Source organism: Acinonyx jubatus, chromosome B2 (assembly GCF_027475565.1).
Source record: "Acinonyx jubatus isolate Ajub_Pintada_27869175 chromosome B2, VMU_Ajub_asm_v1.0, whole genome shotgun sequence".
Taxonomy (NCBI): domain Eukaryota; kingdom Metazoa; phylum Chordata; class Mammalia; order Carnivora; family Felidae; genus Acinonyx; species Acinonyx jubatus.
In genome coordinates this window covers 116,882,041-116,898,866 of record NC_069385.1, presented here as the reverse complement: position 1 = coordinate 116,898,866, position 16,826 = coordinate 116,882,041, and positions in this window count along the sequence as shown.

Below are 16,826 nucleotides of genomic sequence, written 5' to 3'. Positions count from 1 at the left end.
GCAGCAGCTTGCTCTCTGACAGTCCCTGTAGGATGGCGACGATGAGGTGCCCATGCCTGGCTCTTCCACCTGCATGAGTCCCAGGAGGACCGCAAGGTTGAGCTCAAAGGTCTTGCCCCATTATGCCAGATGGCTTGAAGGATGTCGCCGGAGGGCAGGGGGCTGGCGCTTCCTTTCTCTGGATCACCTTGGAAGGGCACCAAGCACAGCTACCCCCATTCTGTCAGATGAGGGCATTTTAGACAACGTTCATCGTTGTTTTCTAATCCCAAGAGGGCCTGTGTGACTGCCCACAGTGAGAGTATTCTAGGGCTTCTAGGAAACCCCAGGGCCTGAACTCACCTTAACCGATGCCCAAATTCTCCAACATAACATGGTTGGACTTTTCACCCCGGAGAGCCCTGCACCTGGCTGTTATCACCCCTGGCACCTTGGTAAGGATGAGTTTCTACAGTGATTCGCCAGCAAAGTGGAAATTGGATGGGATGGAGGTCGGGGGAGAGAATACGAGGTCCTAAAATGGCCACAGTCGACCATCCCAGCCCCCAGGGGCAATACGTCCCGGCAGGTCCTCCTCTAGAAAGCCTTTCTGTAGCCCACGCCCCTGCCTGGCAGGCAGCCTTCCCCTCCAGTCTCACAGAATCCATGCTTATGTCAGCGCTCTGACACACCCAGAACAGCGGCCGCTGCTCAGTGAGCACCTGCTATGTGACAGGCACTGTCCCACACTCGCAAGATAAGCTATTCCCCATATTATAAGCACTATAACAGGGTAAGTACAAGGAGCGCCCAACAAATGCTTATTCGGTGGATGGGGTGTCAGAGATCGTCGCTACCCCCCCCCCCCAACCCCCGCCCCCGAGTCTGCTCTCCCTATTTCCTTAGTAAACAAGCCTCTAATTTTTGGCTGGGAACTTGGCTACCTGGAATTAAGACTATCCAGACTCTGTGACCAAGTGGAAGTGTTATGTGTCAGTTTCTAAGAATATTTCTTTCTTTTTTTAAAAAATGGCAATTTCTTTTTTTTGAAGGTTTATTTATTTATTTTGAGAGAGTGCATGAGCAGGGGAGGGGCAGAGAGAGGGGGAGACAGAGAATCCCAAGCAGGCTCCGTGTTGTCAGCACAGAGCCTGATGCAGGGCATGATCCCACCAACTGTGAGATGACAATCTGGGCTACAATCAAGAGTCAGATGCTTAACTGACTGAGCCACCCAGGCGGCCCTAAAGATATTTCTTAAAGGTAAACTGGCATGTACCAATGGCCCCCTTCTTCTTTATGCTTCCTTCATCCTGCTTCCTGGAATGCAACTGTGATGGCTGGAATTCTGATGGCCATCTTGGACCATGAGGTCAAGATGCTGGATCAGTGAGCTGGAAGGAGCCAGGTCTCCGAGGACTGCACAAAACCTCCATACTGGCTCTGGACTGCCTGTCTCAGGAATTTGATGAGAGAAACAGACCTTCCGCTTTTGCTAAGTATTGTCTTTAATGCTCAAAGTCTGATCCTAGCTGAGGCAGACCAGAAGATAGACAGGCAGATGGAGACAGAGCACTCTTGCAGCCAGAGTTTTTTATGTACACAAAAAACCTTGGCCTTGGGAATGTTGCCCTTTGAATGCTGGGAATCGCCTTGTCCTTGGTGCCGGGGAGCACTCCATAGATCTCTCCAGGGATGGGTGGGCGTGAATGGACGGACCGGGCTAAGCCGTGCTGAGTGTGGACAGCGGTTCTATCTGCCCAAGCCTAGAGTGGGTGCTTCTGGAAGCTGGGAAGCTCCAAGAGGGAGCAAGGCGAGGACTTGCCATCCGCTCAGCTGGGGCTCACATGGGCTGAGAGCTGTTTGGAGTGACATCAGTGGTGGACTCAAGGCAGGTGTGGTACCCACCCAGGACACTCTGTTGCGTTCCAGGGGAAGGGAGGGCCGATTAGAAACTGTCCTTAACCCATGAAGGGACTCTGGGGGACACACCCCACTTCAGCACCTCGATCCACCCAGTGTAATGTTATGGCATTAGCTCAGGGTTTGACCCAAATACACAACCCAGTTCTGTCACCTTCCAGTTCCATGACTTCGGCCGAGTGTCTGAAGCCTGCTGAAAGTCCCCTCTCTCCATCCCCAGGGAACTCTCAGAGCTGCTGGGAGGAGGGAGGCAATGTTGGTGAAAGTGTTCGCAGAGCCCAGACACCCTGTCCCGATGCCTTGCTGGCCACCAACCACGTGCCACCTGTTTGACACGTGCCCTCTAACTCCCCACCGCAACCTCTCCAGGTAGATATTACTGTACCCATTTTGCAGGTGAAGAAATTGAGGCTGGAATGTTTAAAATGGTCTTGCCCAAGGTCATGGCTGGGAAGCAGATTCAAACACCAATCTGGAGTTTCCTTGATTCCCCTGTGCCTGATAGGACCTTGTTACTACCCTTGTCCCCTCAGGGGAGGGGCAAGTCCCAGGTCTCCAGCATGGGTCACTGGGTCCGCTAGACCTCCTGCCCACAGTCCCCTCCCCGCCCCCGCCCAGGCTGGTCTCCTCAACCCTCCCCTGGCCAGCTCCCATCAGGTGAAATGTGCCCCCTCTTTCTCTTCCTCCATCTACACACTACCCATCTGTTGTGGGCATCCTCCAGACCTGGGGCTGGGCACGTCACCTGCGTTGGCCTGATGTCACTTCACCCTGGGACTCTTCCCTGGCCCACTGAGGTAGCATGTTTTTTCTCGCCTGGGGTTTCTGAGCCCCAGCCCCAGGGAGAGTGGGCTGCACCAGCCCAGGAGAAGAGCCCAGTAACGTCCTTTGTCTGTTGTTCAAACGGATTCGAGTTGACTCTCTTCTACTTGGGATTACCCCCCATCCTTCAAGCTGCATCTCAAGAGCTGTGTCCTCCAGAAAGCTTTTTCGTGTCCCCTCCGGCCCTTACAGACCCCCCCGCCATTTCCCAGTTCTTCGTGCTCTAATGTCTCCCAGTGGTCCTTTTCTCCCCAAGATGCAAATTCGTCTAGGGCAGGGGACCCTGGGGCTGGGGCAGCACGGGAGCCAGCACACAGGTTATGAGTTCTGGTGCTGCTGGCCTGACCCCCTCCCCAGGGTGCTCCTGCCCGCCGCTCACCCATCCAAGAGTGAGAGCGCCAGATGGGCATGGGGCCCATGTACTAGTGGAGTGACAGTGAGGCAGCTCAGGCCCCCTCTGGGCCTCCTTCAGCTCCTCTGTGGAGTGGACAAAATGCTTGCCCTGCTGACCTTGGGGGTAGGGCACTCTGATGAGTGAATGTCAACTGACAATGGCAGTTGGAGGTACTTTGGAAAGGGCAGGCGGTCTTGGTGTGTCAGTGGGTCAGATTGCAGCCTCCCTAGCTTTCTTTCTGTCCCCCGTTGCTCTGTTTCTCCATGCTCCCACCTGGGTCTTCCTAGGAGCTACAGCCCTAGGGTGATGGAAGGGACAGGGCTGGGCTTCGTGCCAGCCACAGAGAGATGGGGCTGCCCCGCCCAGTGGACACAGGGCCCTGCTCTCTGTCCCAGGCTCCAGCTCTGAAAAGGTGGGAACGGCTCGGGGGACGCCCCGGCTGAGGTGTGAGGAGCCAGGGGCTGGTCACCCAGATGGGACCATAGGGGCAGGATGGGCGGGAAGCCTGGTCTGTGGGACCCCAGACACCATGCAGCCTTCATGGCACAGGAGACCCCGAGACCAGAGAGTCTCGGAGAGTGGGAACAGGCCCAAGGGCACACAACAGGGCTGGGATACGGATCCAGCCCCCAACGGGTGTTCCTGTGAGGCATGTGCTATCTCCTCTAATCTTTTTTTTTTTAATTTTAGACAAAGGATTTATAAATCAGTTTAGGAAGGTTTTTTTTTTTTTAATGTTTACTTAATTTTGAGAGAGAGAGAGAGAGAGAGAGAGAGAGAGAGAGAAGGAGCAGGGGAGGGGCAGAGAGAGATGGAGACACAGAAACAGAAGCAGGCTCCAGGCTCCGAGCCATCAGCCCAGAGCCTGACGCGGGGCTCGAACTCACGGACTGCGAGATCGTGACCTGGCTGAAGTCGGACGCTCAACCGACTGAGCCACCCAGGTGCCCCAATGTTTACTTATTTTTGAGAGAGAGAGAGAGAGAAAAGGAACAGAGAAAGGGCAGAGAGAGAGAGAGAGAGAGAGAGAGAATCCCAAGCAGGCTCCACACTGTCAGTGCAGAGCCCGATGTGGGACTCGAACTCACGAATCGTGAGATCATGACCTGAGCTGAAATCAGGAGTCAGACGCTTCGCCGGCTGAGCCACCCAGGCACCCCGTCCTCTAATCGTCATGAGTCCAGCACCTGTGGGGTTCACAGATGAAGAACAGAACCTTCTTGAACTTCCCCAAAGTCGAGGCTAGGAAGTGGCTGAGGCAGGATTCAGGCGGGGTCTGTTGGTGTCTTTCCAGGACACGATGCTGCAGCCAAATGGTGGACAAGGAGACCAGGACTAGCCTACGGATGGCGCTGTGTCTTCAGGGGCCACACACATGCCAGCTGGCATTTCTACCGACCGGAGCACCTAGGGTGCCACTTGGGTCCAGGGGTGGCCCTTGGGCGCCCCTGAGCCATGACATGTTGCTCTGTTCAGACCAGCATGCACTTCTCAAGCACCTACTCTATGCCAGGCCCGGGGGCAGGATGGCCAGAAATAGTCACCACAGCCACTTGGTGTGTGTCTGCCTTCAGATGACCCCCAGCACCCCTGCCTCCACAGCCTAGCCATCTGTGGGATTACGGCTTTCACAAACCCCTATTAAACTCAGTCAGCTACAGCGTGTTACCCTCTCCGTTGGAGGAGCCGAAGGCCTTCCCAGCTTGGGACTTGTTCCCCAGACCCTGGCCTTCCTCACTAACGCCATCTCCTGCTTGTTTTTAGACTGACCCCTCAGAAGGAGACCCCAAGCCCCTAAGCGGGGAGCTGAGTAGACAGGCAAGTCTTCTCTGTGTCGAATGTCTAGTTGTATACCACCCCCTTCCCTGCGGCTTTACCCCCACCCCCCCATCACCGATTTACACCTAGGACGCCATCTGAGGAGGCCTCACCGCCGCCCAGGGCCCTAGCATGGCCTCAGGGTCCCCAGGCTTTCCCTGTGAACTAAGCCAGAATGAGCTCTTGCCAGAGGTGGCCTCCAAGCCTGAGGAACAAGCTTGCAAGCCTGTCTGCGGGCACACAGGACACACACACACACACACACACATCCTCTCTACTGGTTCCAGGCACCTGTGATGGCAGAGCAGGGTGGTATCCCAAGGCACACCCTCAATCTCGGCCTGGTCTCTGCCACACTGATCCATTTATTCCACAAATATGTGGCCTACTGTAGGCCCGCAGGGGGCTAGGCATGGTTCACTGGGCTACGGCAGTGGGTTTCACTGGGTTCACACTCCAAAGGGGAAAGACAGAGCCAACAGTAAAAGTAATAAATGAGTAAATGATATAGTGTGCCAGGAGGTGACGAGTGCCATGAAAAATAGGACCAAGGATGTGAGGAGCGCCAGGTGAGGCGAGGGAAGCAGCATTAAATTCAGTGGTCAGGGCAGATCCCCTTGAGAAGGCGGGATTCGAGCAAAAACATGAAGGAGACGAAGGCATGAGCGCCGTGGTTATCTGTAAGCATTCCAGGCACCAAAGCTTGAGCAAAGGCCCTGAGGTGGGCTTGTGCCCTGTGGGCTTGTGGAACAGGGAGGGGGCAGTGTGGCTGCGGTGGAAAGAGAAGGCAGCGGAGGGAGACGAGGCCAGGAAAGCAGTGTGGATGGAGCCAGACTTCAGCGCCTCGAAGCCCCGGCCCCTTCATCTCCTGGGTCCTTTCTGCCAAGCGCCTCACTTCCTGGGGCTCACTTACTGTGAGCCAGGTGCCATGTCAATTGCTTTACAGCATTAATTTATTTCATCGCCCTAACAGCCCTTTGAGGTAGCACCCCTATCATTAGCATGCCCATTTTAACCTGAGTGAGGAAACTGAGGCACAGAGAGGGAAGCAGCCTACGTGGTGAGGCCTGGGGCCTGGCTCTGAAGCAAAGCCTGGCTCTTGGCCCCTGCGGGGGGGCCCCCTTGCTGCTCGGGTGCCTTGCGTCAGCCGCCAGCCGGTCCCTCCGGCCAGAGTGCCAGGTGCACCCCCGGCCCGCCGCTGCGGGGGGTGGGGATGGAGGGGCCGCGTCACCGCCCACACCTGGAGCGCCTTTCCCCCCATTAGCGCAGAGCCAGCGGGGCCTTACAAAACCGCAGGCCCAGATAAGAGCACAATCGGAAACTGTTCTGCTCTCGGGCCGGCTGTGGGGCTGGGCCGCCGGCCGTGAGGTGCAGGGGGAGGCCGCTGGCAGCACCCCGGCCCTGCTATCAGCAGCCCTGCCCACCCCCTTCCCCATTAGCCCCTTTGAAATTTACCCACCTTATCGGGGCACGAGCTTGCCCAGGGCCGGCTGTTATGCCTTTGTGTCCGGCTGCGGAAGGCTGCCTTCCTCCTGGCCTGGCCTCTGCCCGGAGACCGTGCGGGGGGACACGGGCTGGAAGGAGGACCCGGTCCTCAGACATCGTGGGGCCCTCCCTGTGCACACACAAGATTGCCGGAGGCGCTGCACGGCCCTCCCGACGCACGCCCCTGCACCGAGCCTGCAGGACCCCGTGCCTTCCTCCCTTCCTGCAGACGAATCAGCCAGCGGTTCCTACTCGATGCCTGGGGGGCATGTACGGCCTCCTCCTCCTTCTCCTCCTGTCCCTGACCGGTTTCCTCGGCAACCCATGCCTCCAGTCACACCCTCAGCAAATGTTTATTGAGCACCTACTACAGCCAGGCACTGGGGCGCAGCCGTGCAGACTGACCAATGTCACTCTCCTACGGGGCTGACGTTGGCGTGCTGGGGAGAGATGATAAATAAACACAAATAAGTAGGACATAGAGTGTGTTAGAGGTGATAACTGCTGCTATGGGGCAAAAATAAGCAAAAACACAGGGTGTGTTGGGCAGTTTTAGGTGTGTGTGTGTGAGGAGACTGACGGGTCTAGGGAAGGCCCGCCTGAAAGGGCAATGTTTGAATCAAGATCCAAAGGATTCTCCTTTGCTCCCTGTCTATGGGGTTAGAATCACAAACACAGACGGCAGAGCCAGGAGAATAGAGATCAACCAGTCCTACAGACTCCTTTTTTTACTGTGGTTCAGAGAGGGCAGTGAAGTGCCCAAGGTCACACAGCACAACAGCAGCAGAGCCCAATAGGAGTTAGAGCCCAGTCAGGACACTTCCCACCATTCCAGCTGCCCCTCACCGGGGGCACCGCCAGGGCCCTGGGCAGGACAGTATGGCCATTGCTGGGCAGCTCTGGGGAGTGGGCTAAGCCAGGAGGGCAGATGCTTGTGGCCATTTGACTCTGCCTTTTGCAGCCAAGGGACCTTCCAGGTCTTCTCTGAGGGTGAGAGTCTTGCCCCCTTGCCCAGTGTCATGGTCCTCCTGCTCCCTCACCCACCCACGTATTCTCTGTCCTTCTCTGGATGTCCACGTCTACCAGTTGCCGGACCTTAAGGGTCCTCTAGGAGAGGCTCCTTTCTGCCCTCTACCCCCTCACTCCCAACACACACTTGCTCTCCAGCAAAGGGGCGAGTGGCCTGGAAGGGGGGAGGGAGCAGCGGCCGCCTCTGCGGGCACGTAGCACGTGGGGCCACAGGGCCGGGATGGGCAGACTTGTGCCCATGGGCTTTGAGGAGACAGGTGACAGAATGGAGGCTGCAGGCGGCTCAGGCTAGCAGGCTGTTGGGTGGGCCTTCTCCTTGGGTCGTGGGGTTGTGGGGCATCACAGACCCTCAGGGTGCCGTTTCCATCGAGCCGAAGAAGCCAGGCTGCTGGGAAAGAGCGCCGAGTCTCAAGACCAAGTTCAAATTTCAGCTCTGCTGCATTCTCGCTGCGTGACCTTGGGCAAAGCACTTGCCCTCTCGGCCTGCATCTCCGCTCAGTAAAAGGGGAACAAGGGTTCCTTCTTCAAAGGGGTGTCATAGAGAGCAAAGAAAAGGAGCCAAGGAGAGGCCAGTGGGCTCTCCCTTGTGGGGACTTCTGGGTCACTCAACGAGACCATGGCCAGAGTTTAGGGAACACCTTGCATGTGCCAAGTACTTCAGAAGCTTTTCTTAAGGACCCATGTTAGTTGGACTTACCACGATCCTGGGTTTATGACTCCCACTCACTGTGCATGCTTAGTTGGACTTACCACGATCCTGGGTTTATGACTCCCACTCACTGTGCATGCATGGTCCTCTCTTAATTTTTAATAATATATTGAACACGGTGAACGCACTGCCCATCCAGGATCAAGGTTATCACCAGCAATGCTACATGTATTAACTTACTCATTTCTCACATTGGTCCTATAGTTTAGCTCTGAATTGTCCCCGTTTTACAGATGAGGAAACTGAGGCATAATTGAGGGTTTAGGGCACCCTCTCCACTGGGTGATGCTGGAGATGCACTGGGTATGTTCTTCAGGTTGACTTCCCCTTCTGGGCTCCGGGAAGACCTGCCCCTACCAGGTTGGGTAGCTCAGTTGAAGGGATTCCAGCCACCGGTCAGCTCTGCCCCCCTGCAGGGTGCCCTCTTCCACCTGGGGGAGCTGTGAGGAGCAGCCTGCCTAGTCCAGGGCTCCCTGCCTTATGGGCCTCCTCTGGCCCTGTTGGGGCCCCAGTGCTCCCCTTAGCCGAGCTCAGTGACCCAAGAGCTTGTCACTCCTACGCTTTCTCCTATCCTCTTTCTTGGTGGAGCCCAAGAACAGATGAAAGAAATTAAGCACATGAACGAAGAGGGAAAGGGGTATTAAAAAGAAACAGGGAGCATTTCTGAGAGGAGGGAGTGGGAGGGGTGGAGGTGGGCAAGGCGGGACTCAGCCCCTCTGCCGGCTGCCTCACTCAGGGAGCCCCTGGCCCCTTTGCTTGTGTGGATCTGACCTTCAGATCTTACTGCCTGAGTCCCGCTCCCTCTCCCGTGGTGACTTCCCAGATACAGTGACAGTCACGGTGTTCCCAGAAACCTCCTAAAAATAGTACGGCTGAGGTTGCTCCAGGGGCCTGGGTGGTGGGCGGGACAGCCCAGCTGGGCAGCGGCACCACCAGCCAGGAAGGGCTTGGTGGCCCTTGCCTGCTGCCAGGAATGGCCAGCCCCTGACCTAGGGTTGGGGAGGGTTTGGCAGAGCCGAGGCTAGGCTAAGATTGGGAAGTTCTGGGGCCTGAGCTTTTTTACAAGTGTCTAGATGCAATGTCAGGGGCAGGAACTTTCTGCCTCACACGTGTGGGTCTTGACCTATATGGGGAAGTGGTCACTCTTGAGAACCTACTAAAAGCTGTGGACTCCCCACCTCTGAACTCTCTCTCCCTTCTTCCCACCTCTCTCTCTCTCTCTCTCTCTCTCTCTCTCTCTCTCTCTCACACACACACACACACACACACACATACACATCAATTCCAAGGGCTCACAGACCCCCTGAAACCTCTCCATGAACTCCGGATTAAGAGTCCTCACCCTAGATCAAGGGTAATTGCTGGCAGGATGGCCTGATTCACCTCCAGCTCACGGCAAAACATCTGGCTCATGGTAAGTGCTTGATATGTGCTTACTTCCACAAATCCGCAGACATCAACTTGTTGGATGAAGGAAAGGGGAGCTGCAGGAACACACGCTGGATCAGAGTCAGGGGAAGGGAAGGGAAGGAAAGGGAAGGGAAGGGAGACTACGGTGAGGGCTCACTCCGCCACTTACCATCCTCCCGTGGCTCTCCAGGGCCCTCGGAGGAATTGGAAGAGCCAACTCCTGGGGCTATTTTGTGGGGCCTGAGAGGCTCGGTTGGACCTGTCCCCGTTGTCCGATTTGCAACCGCACGTGCAGGTCCTGCTCTAGGAGCTGCCGGAAGCCCTCCCTAAACATTTGCCCTTTGTTACATTTGCTGAGCATCAGTTGCGCGTCACACTGTTCTAGACGCTGGGGACACAGCGGCGAACAAAACAGAGGCCTTGCCCTTGTGGGGCTGACAGTGGCTCTTGCTTCCCAACTTGCTATATGCACTCGTACTTGGTCTTCAGAATCCGTGAGCATCAACTCCTCTGAGAAGCATTCCCCGATCCTGCCATTCTTGGGACCCTGAGATGACAATATCCCACCTTAGCAAATTGTCCTTCTCTTGGTCTGTCTCCTGCACTGGACTAGGGTTCCATAGAGACAGGGCTTTGTCCTATATGCACTTGGACTCCAGTGCAGTGCCTGGAAAACAGCTGTGCATGGAGTAAAGGGATGGATGGTTGGATGGATGGATGGATGGAATGAATTTATTAGGGCTGGGGCTATCAACCAGGAAGTAGAGGGGAATGAGGGCTTGGCTGAGGTAGACCTGGGAATGTCCCTGGGGAGGCCAGAGGGTGTCGGGAGGGTGCAGGGCTGGGTTCCCTCCTCTTGGTTCCCATGTGAGACCTAATTGGTCTGGACAACAATGGCCACAGGCGTGTGGGAAGGAAGGTCAGGGAAGGGGTGACAGAGAATAGGATCTGTTTCCTCGTCTGGGGTTTCCAGCTACTCTCACCCCACCCTTGTCTGGGGTTTCTAGCTGCTCTCACCCTTCCCCTGCAGTGACTTAAGCTCTGCCAAGCAGGGAGGGCTGTAGGAGAGGTGGGCAACACAAGACCACCTGTGTGGGGCTTCTGAGGGCGGGGGACATTGAGCTCTTACCTCCTTGGGTTGTGACCTCTGTGTCACCAGCTCCAGGAGGGGCTGAGACATTGTCTACCCTGTGCTCAGAACTCAAGACAGCCTCAGAGAGAATACGAGGGCTGCCCACGGTCACACGGTAGGCCAGGGATTGACTCATTCTTGACTCATTGGCCTCTGCTGTCTTCATTCTCAGGCGGGTCCTACCCAGCTCTGTCAAGCCAAGGAGGGGCTTCTTCTTTGAGGATCCCCTCTCCTCACCGAGGGGCAAGCCAGGCCTGCCTCTGAGGTCCCCAACCCAGCTGGAGATGAGCAGGGGCTGGGCCCATCCCTGGGATACCAGTGAGCAGAAACAGGACAGAGGGTTGGAGGGAAGGAATCTATCCCTCTCCTTCCCACCATCCCAATGCTGTGACTGCCTCCCCGCTTCCTTCACCACTAAGGCCACCTCTCTCCTTTGGCTGCCATCCTGGAGGAGGGGAAAGGAGACAGGGAGAGAGAACAGAAGCCGGGGAGGGGTCTTGTCCTCAGGTGTGCAAGGACGGTAAGAAGGGAGAGGGCATGGGGTGCCTGGGTGGCTCAGTCTGTTAAGTGTCTGACTTCAGCTCAGGTTGTGGTCTCATGGTCGGTGAGTTCGGGCCCCACGTCGGGCTCTGTGCTGACAGTTCAGACCCTGCAGCCTGCTTTATATTCTGTGTCTCCTTCTCTCTGTGCCCCTTCTCCACTCATGCTTTATCTCTCTCTGTCTCTGAAAAATGAATAGACCTTAAAAAATTAAAAAAAAAAAAAAAAGAAGAAGAAGGGAGAGGGCATTATGTGAACAAAGCATGCCTCCACTCCCCAGAACTATGGATCTCAGAGTTAGAAGGAGCCTCCAGCTGAACTAGTCTAATGATTCATTTTACAGGGATGCAGCAGAGGCCCAGAGAGGAAAGGGACTTGCTCAAGATCACACAGCACTCTAACTGCTCAGCTTATAGAGTGTTTGCTCTGGTATCAGACATTCTTCCATGCCCTTTACACATATTTAAAAGAATTTTTTTAAACGTTTATTTTTGAGGGAGAGAGAGCAACAGAGTGTGAGCAGGGGAGGAGCAAAGAGAGAGGGGGACACAGAATCAGAAGCAGGCTCCAGGCTCTGAGCTGTCAGCACAGAGCCCGACGCGGGGCTCGAACTCACGAGCTGTGAGATCATGACCTGAGCTGAACTCGGATGCTCAACCGACTGAGCCACCCAGGCGCCCCATGCCCTTTGCACATATTAACTCCTGAATCCTTCCAACACCCTTATGAGACAGGTGCACTATCATATCCCCATTTTACAGATGGCGAAACTGAGGTAGAGAGAGGTTAAGAAGGTTGCCTGGAGTCAACAGCTTGAGTGGCAGAGCAGATCTTTGAGCCCAGGCAGCCCGGCTCTAGTGCCTCATGCATAATCCCACGCTTTGCTGTCTCTTGCTACAGATACTAAGTAGGAGTCTCCAGTCTCTCCTTGGCTTCTGCCTGCCGTGGGGCTTCAACTCAGTCTCATGGTCTCTGTGCATTTATACTGATAAATATAATAGTAACACTGCTATTTTCACTTCCTGAATGCTTTCAGTGATCTAGGCACTGTGAACAAATGCCTTTTCTACAAAATGCCATCCATTCTCACAATAATCCTATGGGGTAGGTATCATAGCCTCCATTTGCAGATGAGGAAACGAAGCCCAGAGGAGTTAACTGACTTGCCAGGACACACAGCAGGTAAGAAACAGTAGGATGCAAACGCAGCCAAGCGCAAGCTGATCACCACCCGGTCCCGCCTATACAGGGGCCAGGCTGGACCAGGGGTGACCGTCAGTCCCAGGAAGGTCGTTCTGACCAGACCCTCCCTCCACCTTTGGACACCTCTCGCCGCGCGCGCCCTTCACTGGACCCAGCGGCCCGGTGGCCCGCGATCTGCCCTACCCCTTGCTGGTGACCCTTGCCCCCTTCTGCTGCCTGACGCCACTCCTGCGTCACGTCGGGGAAGCCAGCATCCCCGCGCCCAGTCTGGGACGTGGTTGGCAGCAGCTGCAGGAAGCAGGGATCAACGGGCATCTCAGGTGTCACTCAGAAGCCGTCACCCTGCTGTCCTCGCTCACACAGTCTGTCACTCCTTCTGCATTCAGCCCCAGCGGCGTGCCGGGCCTGGAGCCTCGCCCCCGGGGAGCTGAGAGCAGCCCTGTGCGAACAGGAAGGACTCCAGGAGCAGGAAGGGGCACCTGGGAGGCTGGCCTGGCATTGTGGAGGGGGCGGCAGGGGCTAGGACTTAGGGTGCAAGGAAGGGGAGGGAACACACACGTGCTCTACTCCCCGAGGGGGTGCTGTGCTCGGAGCTCCTCATGTGTGAGCGGAGTGGGGGGGGGGGGGGACAGATGACTTACGCGCCCTTCCCCGCGGTCTCAGTGTGGCCCTCGCTAACTCAGAGAACGCATAGTCAGTGCTGTAAAGGGGGCCCTGGGTCACCGCTGGGTCCTCCTAACAACCCTGTGTGGGCTTCTCTTCTGAATCCCATTTCAGAGGTGAACAAGCTGAGGCAGGGTAGGGGCGAGGTGAGCTGCCCGTAGCTGAGCAGTAGCATAGCTGATTAGAGCCAGGGCCTGCCTAACCATGAATCTCAGAGCCTGAGGCAGGGGTGGGTGGGAAGTCTGGGGGCTGGAGGGAGGCTGAGGCTGGAGACTCTCTTCACAGCCCCAAGGTGGGTGGGCCAAGGGCTGGGACCCAGCCCTCAGACCCAGTCCTCAGACCCAGCTGTGCCTCTGACTTGCTGTGCAACCTCCACAAGTTCCTTTCTCTCTCTGGTCTTCTGAAAGCCAAGAGGCTGGATTAGACAGTCTGTCACAAGGTCCTTTGTGGGCCCACAAAGCCGTACCTTTGTGGGGAGGGACTCCCCATTTTCCCCTCACTGAATTTATTCTCCATCGCCATCCCCAGCGCTGTCACATTGATTGGGCAGGCTCTTTACATATGCTGTTTCATTTCATCTCCACACACCCTTGGGAGGAAACCTTCATCTCCAGCTTACAGATGAAGAAACTGAGACCCAGGGAAGGTAAGTGGGTAGAATGAGGAGCCTAAATCCCCATGCCCCTGCCTCTCCTCCCAGCTTAGGTGGTCACCTGGCCTAGTGGAGACCGGGACTGACTTGTCCTCCAGCCACAGACCTGGGGGAGGCAGGTTTCAGGACAGGGGTGCCTCTCACTCCTCCTGAGGCTGCTCAGGCCTCAGCCAGGATGGCGGGGGCTGCTCCAGCACCATCGCCCCATGGGTCAGCCTTTCCACATTTGAGGGCTGGCTGCATGCCTCATGGGGAGTTGCAATTACTGTCCCTCTGCATTGCTGCATCTGGGAGCTTCCCTGGGGGCCTCCATGGAGGGTGAGCGCTGCCCTCGGGGAGGCCCCATTCTCACTAACTGGACAAGACTAACAACAAGACCATGCACAGACCCTCGAAATTCTCAGCACGTTAACACAGTTTAACAGTTGAAGCCACACATCGGCCCTAGGAGGTGGGCACCATTATCAACTCCCTTTTGCAGAGGAGGGAACCGAGGCAGAGGAGAGGTTACATTACCTCCCAGGGAGCAGAGCTGGCAGACGCAGAGTGAGGACTTAAACCTGGCAGTTTGGCCCGAAAACCACCATGCCCGACTCCCTCCCAACACGCGAAACAAAGGAAAGCGATAGTGGACACACAATCTGTAATGACCAATTTAACTGTACAGGACAGACTCTCCGTGCCCGAGAGAAGCTGAGGCGGGAGGCAGATCAAAGTTTCCGAGAAGGAAGCCCGAGTCCTGGTGATCGAGGTGTTGGAAGGGGTGGGTCCGGGTGGAGGCACAGGTCTTCTGGCAAGGGTGTTTGATCCTCTCGAGATACTGGGTCTCCGTCTCATAGGTGCCAGGCCCTTTACCCAGTCCACCTCCCTATCCCCACACCCACCTCAACACTTCCATTGCACAGATGGAAAACTGAGGCCTGAGCTCTTTCCAGCAGGGCCCTCTGAGTCACAGAGGATGGGGGATATCAGCTAAAGGGATGAGTTTCTGGGGGTCCAGGAGGAGGGGCTGTGGGCCCTGAACCTCAGGGCTCCAGGCTTCCTTTCCCAGCCCACGTGGGGAAGGATCACCCCTCCTCCTCTCCCCTTCTCCCTGCCCTCCGCCACATCAGTAGGCCACAGGAGGGGCTAGGCAGCTGGGAGGCCAGCATCTTTCAGCTTCCACAGCCAGCCCAGGAAGGGGGCCATTTCACAGAGGGAAACATTTAGAGCTCATCAACTTTTGGCCTTGCCCAAGGTCACAACAGCTGATGGGAAGTGGGTCAATTTGCCTCTCTTGACAAGGGGGAGGAAGGGCAGAGAACAGAGAGGAGAGGAGAGAGGAAGGGAAAGAGGAGGGGCAGTCTCAGGTGTCCTGAGCCCAGTTTTCACAGGTCCCTGCCCTGGCCTCAGTCTCCCCAGTTGGCTTCCCTCCCCCTTCCCATAAAGGACAGACCATAGCCTCAGCCCCAGGCATAAGGCATCCTGGGAGGGAACGTGCTGATGACGGTTCCAGTGGGGTGTGGGTCCTGGGAGGGGCCAGGGAGGGAATGTTTGTTCCTCGGGTGGCCCAGGTTTGGGGACTGCTTTATGGTGCCATCTGGAAGATGTGGCCTGGGCGGGCCTAGCTGGCGCAGGGCCATGGGGGGGAAGGGGGCACTGGGCACAGTGGGGAGCTGCCCCCCAGCTGTTGCCTGGCCCGGAGAGGAGGGTGGAGTCCCCTGGTGAGCATGAACCCAGCGTAGTCTGACAAAGATTCTGTGAAGCGGGAACTAGTCCCATTTCATGGGTCGGGACACTGAGGCCCAGCAGATCAGTGAACTGCCCAAGGTGACACCTGGCCAGGTATGAATGACATCTGAGCTCATGTCCTATCTTCATACCCGCCTCCCAGCACTGCCACACAGGTGTTGGGCACCAATGGCAAGCCTGGAACCAGAGGACCTGGCCCAGATGCCCTGAAACCTTGGGCAAGGGTCCCTACCTCCTTAGGGGTCAGTTTCCTATACTGTAAAATGGGGAGAATATATGCCTTCTGGGTCGATCAATGGGAGAAACAGCCGAGATGGTATTTGGGAACACTGTCAGAAGGATAAAAGGACAGTGGTCCCAGGGATGGATGTGGGGGTGCTTTTTAATCGTGGAGCTTTATAGCTGACAGACCCACGGTGCTCACACTGCTGCCACGGGGTGAAGTCCTCACCTGGCATCCGAGACCCTTGACTGCAGGTTTCAGCTGTGCCCTCTCGTCAGCCATTGCTGCTTTCCCTCTGGGGGAATCTGAGCAACTTTATCCCTTCTCTCTGAGCCTGTCTTCTCCTGTGTGAGGTGGTGGGCAGATGACATTGTCTACAGAGGGTCCATGGGAGGCCCCGGGAAGCCCCTGCATGAGAAAAAGCATCATGTAGACACATAAGGTATTATGACTCGGTAACACTGACACCGTAAGCTGTATCAGTCCTTAGCTCCTAGGGGAAGAGTTTTGATCTTCCTAAGGCCTCAGAGACATTAGGGTGAGAGACAAGGTCTCTGGCAGCAGGACCTGCAGAAAGAGATGATTTGGAGCACCAGCCCATTCTTACTCCTTGACTAGCACCCCGAGGCAGCTTTCTCCACGGAGACGTGTGCTCAGGGCTTAGGGTCCCTGCCCTTGGTGGTGAAAGTGACTTCTCTCATATGGCTGGTTTGGGCGTAGGGCTGGCTCCCTTCCAGGTCCAGTGAGAGGCCAGGAGGGTCTGCCTGGAGATGTAGGATCTGAGGGGAGGGAGGCCCTGTCTCCTTCATCACGTGTCCACCATTCAACCACACACATGGGACCCAACCCACCAGAGAGGACCGCTTAGGGGATCCCACTCAGACCAGTCTTGGACCCTCAGCATTTGCTGGGCAGCTCCTCTGAACAGCTTTGGTATTGATGCAGGAGCCCCTCCCCACACCTCCTTGTGAGTTTTCTTTCTGTCGCTTCTCCGGGCTTGGGCCAGCCCCTGGGCTGAGGACCCTCGCACTTGACATCTGCCCTGGGGCCTTCCCTCTGGAGCTGTGTTCTATCACCTGCCTCTCAAGGGTCTACAGCCTTTGGATTCTGGGC